The 5,705-nt window shown below is 45.5% G+C and overlaps 2 non-coding genes across 2 annotated transcripts; both read left to right on the top strand.

The window, feature by feature from the left end:
* Positions 1-1,853: 1,853 nt before the first annotated feature.
* Positions 1,854-1,925, top strand: TRNAG-UCC (transfer RNA glycine (anticodon UCC)). Its single transcript has one exon. It is a non-coding gene; the product is annotated as a tRNA-Gly (tRNA).
* A 703-nt stretch (positions 1,926-2,628) lies between these two features.
* Positions 2,629-2,700, top strand: TRNAG-UCC (transfer RNA glycine (anticodon UCC)). Its single transcript has one exon. It is a non-coding gene; the product is annotated as a tRNA-Gly (tRNA).
* The last annotated feature ends 3,005 nt before the right edge of the window (positions 2,701-5,705 follow it).

Here is a 5,705-nt window from a genome sequence, read left to right on the forward strand (position 1 = left end):
CTGCAAAGTTTAATTAAAATTTTGGTAGGGCCGCGCCAAACTTGTGGCATTAAAGGTCGCAGTATCACAACAAATGTACACGTGGCTCGAAGTGTGCTCGAGTGTTGCGATGCGTTTGGCGACCAAGTCGCAATGATGCAGATCGATTTGGCAAAGGCTTTCGACCTCGTCTCGCAGAAGGCTTTGTTCTGCATACTGGAACATGCGAACGTTGGCAACGTCATAATGGAAGGCGTCATGTTGGCATACAGAGAATGCTTAACGCGCATTGTTGTTAATGGGGAGCTCACCGATAGCTTTCGCGTGCGCTCGTCTGTACGGGAAGGATGCCCGCTGTCGCCCCTTCTATTGGCTATGTATCTAGAACCACTCTGTTTGGCGATTGAAAATGACGAGCGCATAGCAGGCTATCGGCTGCAGGCAGCGCACGTAAAAATCTTGGCATATGCCGACGATGTTGCGATTTTCTGCACAAAGTGAGCATTAAGGAGGCCACGACTGTCGTTGAGAAGTTTTGCGATTCATCTGGAGCCCAGATTAACGGGGATAAGCGTTACGGCTTCTGGCATGGGGGGGGGGGGTAGTTGGAAAGACACGCCGGACGCCCTTTATCGATTGAAGTGATCGTCGTTATCGGTAGCAACGCAGTACTTGGGTGTGCCTCTCGGAAGTTACCGTGAACCTGAATCGTACTGGCTCGAAGAAGTTTCGAAAGCAAAGGAAAAGGCTGACGGGCGGAGAGGAAAGCAATTGTCAATGTTTTCTAGAGCCACTGTCTGCAACCTGCTTTTAGTGTCTAGGATATGGTACGTTATGAATGTGTTGTTTGCTGCGTGGGTAAGCGTGCAAATAATTCACCGAGTTTTCGCTATTTTCGTTTGGGCGTCTACCTGGGAGAGGATGAGTCGAACGAACTTGTTCCTCCCTGTCAAGAAAGGTGGGCTTGGTCTAGCTCATTTGTTATTGTGACAAGTCGTGTCACGTTTGTGTTTTTACGGGATCAAGACGATCCTTTTCTCCGAACGGTGTTACAGCTACGGCTGTGTAGACAAATTCCAGGATTCATTGTTTCGACTGTTCACAACATGCCAGGAGCCGTGACTGGTTACCTGCGTGAAGTGGTATGTTCATATAGGATGTTAAATGTACGTTTTTCACAGCAATACCTGTCAACCGTTACAAAGAAAAAACTATACAGAGATCTCGTGGACACGATGTTCCCTGCACCTTTGTACCGTCTTCCACACCGTGGAGGCCCAGGACAGGACGTCCTAAAGAGAGTGAAAGAAATGCCAATACGGCCGTCAGCTAAATCTTTCTTCTTCAAGTTACACACAAATACACTTCCCGTTAAGACCTAGCTTCATGAAAAGGGTATATTCATCCCCTGTACCACTGACTGCTTAATATGTAAAAAACCGGAAACCATAGAACATGCATTCCTAGACTGCTGGGACGCCATCTTTCACTGGGATGTTCGGCAGACAACATAGAACAAATACTTACCCCTAGACACATATGGAATACGCTTCTTACCCATTGATAACACTGAGGATGTCCCGTATAACCTTATTATGGTCCTGAGCCTCCACGCAATGTGGAAAACTAGACTGCAATTCCAAAACGGAGATATTGTTGTTCGACTGGTTCGGGAAAATTTCATTGAGAGTGTCGTGTGTGTGAGAGATGATTTCAAAGCGCTGCCCGATCCACCACAATGGATCTCTGTATTTAATGAATTAGCGTTGTTGAAAAGGTTTTAGTACCGTGTTGGCCAAAGTGTGGCTCACGCGTTTTATCCTTTCTAAACCATGATGTAGAGCGTCGAAGTCGGCAATAAAGCAAAAAAAAAAGCGTCGGTGGTATAGTGGTTAGCATAGCTGCCTTCCAAGCAGTTGTCCCGGGTTCGATTCCCGGCCGACGCAAATATTTTGTGCAATTGCCCACATGTCAGCTCCCCGTATCCATACACGGTATCAGTTGGAATGTGTGAAATGACCTTTACTTTTATTCATGGTAAGCGCAACGTTCAATCGTGAAAAAGAAAAAATAATTGGAGGCTTATCAAGATTAAGCCCAGTGGATGCTTCGCATCCACTGGGCTTAACCTTAGCGTATCCTTAGCGTTTGGAGGCATCTTGACCGCATACACGCCCGGCGCAAAGACGCTGGCGCAGTTGCGGGCACAGAGACTGACGCGACGGCGGGCGCGCGCCGCTTGATCCCTGGCGTGACGTCACATATCACGTGATGCAGCGATGGTGGCGCCGCCGCCGCGTCGCGCGCGACGACGCGAACCGAAGCGTGGAGGCCTCCGCCGGGCGACGTCCGACGGCGCGATATGAGGCCCCATCTGCAGCCGGTGTGACGTCATCACGTGACGTCATGTCACGTGACCCCACTTCAGGGTCAATGGTGGCCACCGCCGGCCGTCGCGCGAAGGCCCGAAACCTACGTTAATATGCTTCGCACAAAAAGCAGTACACTCCTAGATTACCATAATGCGAAGGCACTGCATCTGGCTATTAAATGCGTTCCGTGCACTTGGCGTCATTTTCTTTCGACTGTGTCGACACTGTTGTTGCAATTAACAACTTAAGTAGGACTGCTTCAAAAAATCGGAAACACGCGTCGGTGGTATAGTGGTTAGCATAGCTGCCTTCCAAGCAGTTGACCCGGGTTCGATTCCCGGCCGACGGAAATATTTTGTGCACATGCCCACACGTCAACTCCCCGTATCTAGACACGTTATCACTTGACATGTGTGAAATTGACCTTTACTTTTATTCGTGGTAAGCGCAACCTTCTATCGTGAAAAAAAGAGAAATACATTCCTAGTTTACCATAATGCGAAGGCACTGCATCTGGCTATTAAAGGCGTTCGTGCACTGTGCGTCATTTTATTGCGGCAGTGTCGACACTCTGGTTGCAATTAACAACTGAAGTAGGACTGCTCGGTACAACCGGAAAAGCGCGTTGGTGGTATAGTTAGGAGAAAACGGATGCCATAAGGTGTTATCGGCAAGTCTATCAGTATAGTTCGCTGTAGGACGTCCCAGCACCTTATGAATATGTGTTCAATTGTTTCTTGCTTATGGTATAGTAAACAGCCTAGAGACCAGGTAATAAAATATCTCTTTCCTCAAGCCATGGTTTTACTGGTAGTGTATTAGAATGTTTTGAAAAATGAAAGACTGCCGATGGCCAGACAGGCATAGGTTTTACCCTTCTCAGCACATTTCTTTCAGTACCTAACCTGAACATCGATCCGTACAGCGGTACTGACATCGATTAAATATTTATAGCGACGTTTTTTAGGAACGTGACAGAGGTATTCCATCCAAAACGTACCTTCAGAAACCGAAATACCCATATCACTGCTTCCAGAAATCCGCTTATAGGGCCATTGTTTACTACAAAACTAGATATAATGAATTCAGGAAGAGCCGTACCTAGTGTCACATTAATCAGGAAAGGGTCTTTTTGGTCTCTTAGAAACGCAAAACGAAACACTATCTGTTTCAAGAACAGATGTACCAGTCAAAGTCCACTTGTTTTGACGGATCGAAATAAATTTGTTCAAGTGGTTCGCTCCCACTTTGACCCCCATACGAACACTACCAGTACCCTATGCAAACGCTGCACGTGCCATCTGTTCATAGACAATGCTTGCAATACATAGCACACTTTTGAAACGGTGAATAAATTACAGACCGTCGCGCGGGCGAACAATGAAAGACTTCGGCGACCCCATTTAACTGTTTTTTCTTGCACTTTCTTTGTTTCGTCTTCCCAGAATCCTGCAGTCTCCTTGTAGTGCTCAAGCGGTACCCCAACATACTTTGTCAGCGCAACGGTCCACTTCACATTCACAAAAAAAGCTGGGGTGTTTTCCCATGCTCCATGCCATATTTCCAGGCACTTATCAAAGTTTATGACGCTACCCGTCATTTTACAAAACAATAACACGTCCGTTACCGCGGTCTCTACACTTTCCTTATCGCTACAGAACAAAGCATTATCATCCGCATATGTTAGCAGTTTTACTTCCGCTGACTGTAAACGAAACCCTATAATACAGTTATCAATAATTTTTCTGCAGAATGGCTCAAGGTATAACACAAATAATAAAGAACTTAAGGGGCACCCCTGGCGCACACTTGAGCGTACTTGAAAGCTCTCACCTACCTCCTTATTGATTATAATATTAGCGGTACACTTAGCATAACACATCCTATCTCCATCTAAAAGCACCAAATCAACATTTACATAACCAAGAACTGTGAAAAGGATATTGTGAGATACACGATCAAACGCTTTTTGTAGGTCAAGCTGCATCATTGCTACATGCTCGTCCCACGCATCGCGACATTCTAGAATGGTTCGTGCAACATGAATGTGTAGATTTATCTACCTTTGATTCCGCATGTCTGATGTTGTCCTACAATTCGTGTTATAACTTGCTGTAACCTCTTTGCCAAGACTTTATTAAATATTTTATAATCAACGTTAGTCAATGCTAATGGGCGGTAAGACCTTACTGACAGCAATTTCTTTGAGTCTTCTGCTTTGGGAATGAGCACTATATGCGACCGGCCAAAGGACGGGGGTGCATAACTTCGTTTATAAGCTTCAGCAATTACCCGATGCAAAACTACGTTTACATCTTTTTTGAAGGCCTTATAGAAGGCCGCTCCCAACGCACCAGGTCCAGGAGACTTCCCTCGAGCTAAATCGTCAATGGCCTCTTCTTTCTGCTTTCTGGCTGATCGGTTCTTCCAGACATTCGCGGTCAATATCATCCAGTTTTGTCATGTTGGCAAGGAACTCTCGTCCGAACTCCGGGACGTCCCAACTACTTAGAAAAAGTTCGCTATAGTAGTCTAAAAACCCTCTCTATTTTTGCTTGTTCGTCAGTGGCTTCATTGTTATATCTTATTTTCCGAATTACGTTTTGCCTAGCGTAAGCATTTAACATCTGCAAAGGCTCGCTTTGTGGGCATTTCGCCTAGCCATAGCTTTTCGGCTGTTGCTCGGATAACCGCTCCTCTGTACTTCGTCGATAAGCTCCAGTTGACTTTTAAGTTCGTTGATCTGCTTTGTGAACGTACTAGGCCTATCGGCTTCCACTCTGCACACCAAATCCAATTCTTGTTGTATTTTATTCTGCTTTTGTCTTTCTTCGTATTTCATTACACTCGGTTTTTTTATTGCACAAATCTTTATTTCTTCTTTAAAAAGCTCCCACAATTCTATCACGTCATCATGCCCCGCCAATAGCTGTTGGAACTTTTCCTTTACGCACTCTACAAATGATTCATTATGCAGCAGCTTGTCATTAAATAGCCACATTTTCCAATTAAAGCGTGAGGCCTCTTTATGCGTCTCAATTGTGACTGACACCAAACGATGGTCGCTGAATGACACATGTATAACGGCATAACTATGGCACGCCGCTATTAACTGCAGTGAGACATATACCCTATCCAGCCTCGCGTGGCTAGCACGCTGGTAGTGTGTAAGGACTGGCTGCGTCCCATTAGATAATATATTTCCAATATCCTCCAGATTATAATCTTGCACCATTGCAATCAAGCGTGAGGCACTCTTATCCCTCAGTGGTACATTTTCCCTCGATCAGCTACTAAGCAAACACAATTCAAATCTCCAAGCATAATTATTTGTCTTTCACATATCAGGTACTG

This window comes from Dermacentor andersoni, chromosome 10, assembly GCF_023375885.2.
Source record: "Dermacentor andersoni chromosome 10, qqDerAnde1_hic_scaffold, whole genome shotgun sequence".
Classification (NCBI taxonomy): Eukaryota; Metazoa; Arthropoda; class Arachnida; order Ixodida; family Ixodidae; genus Dermacentor; species Dermacentor andersoni.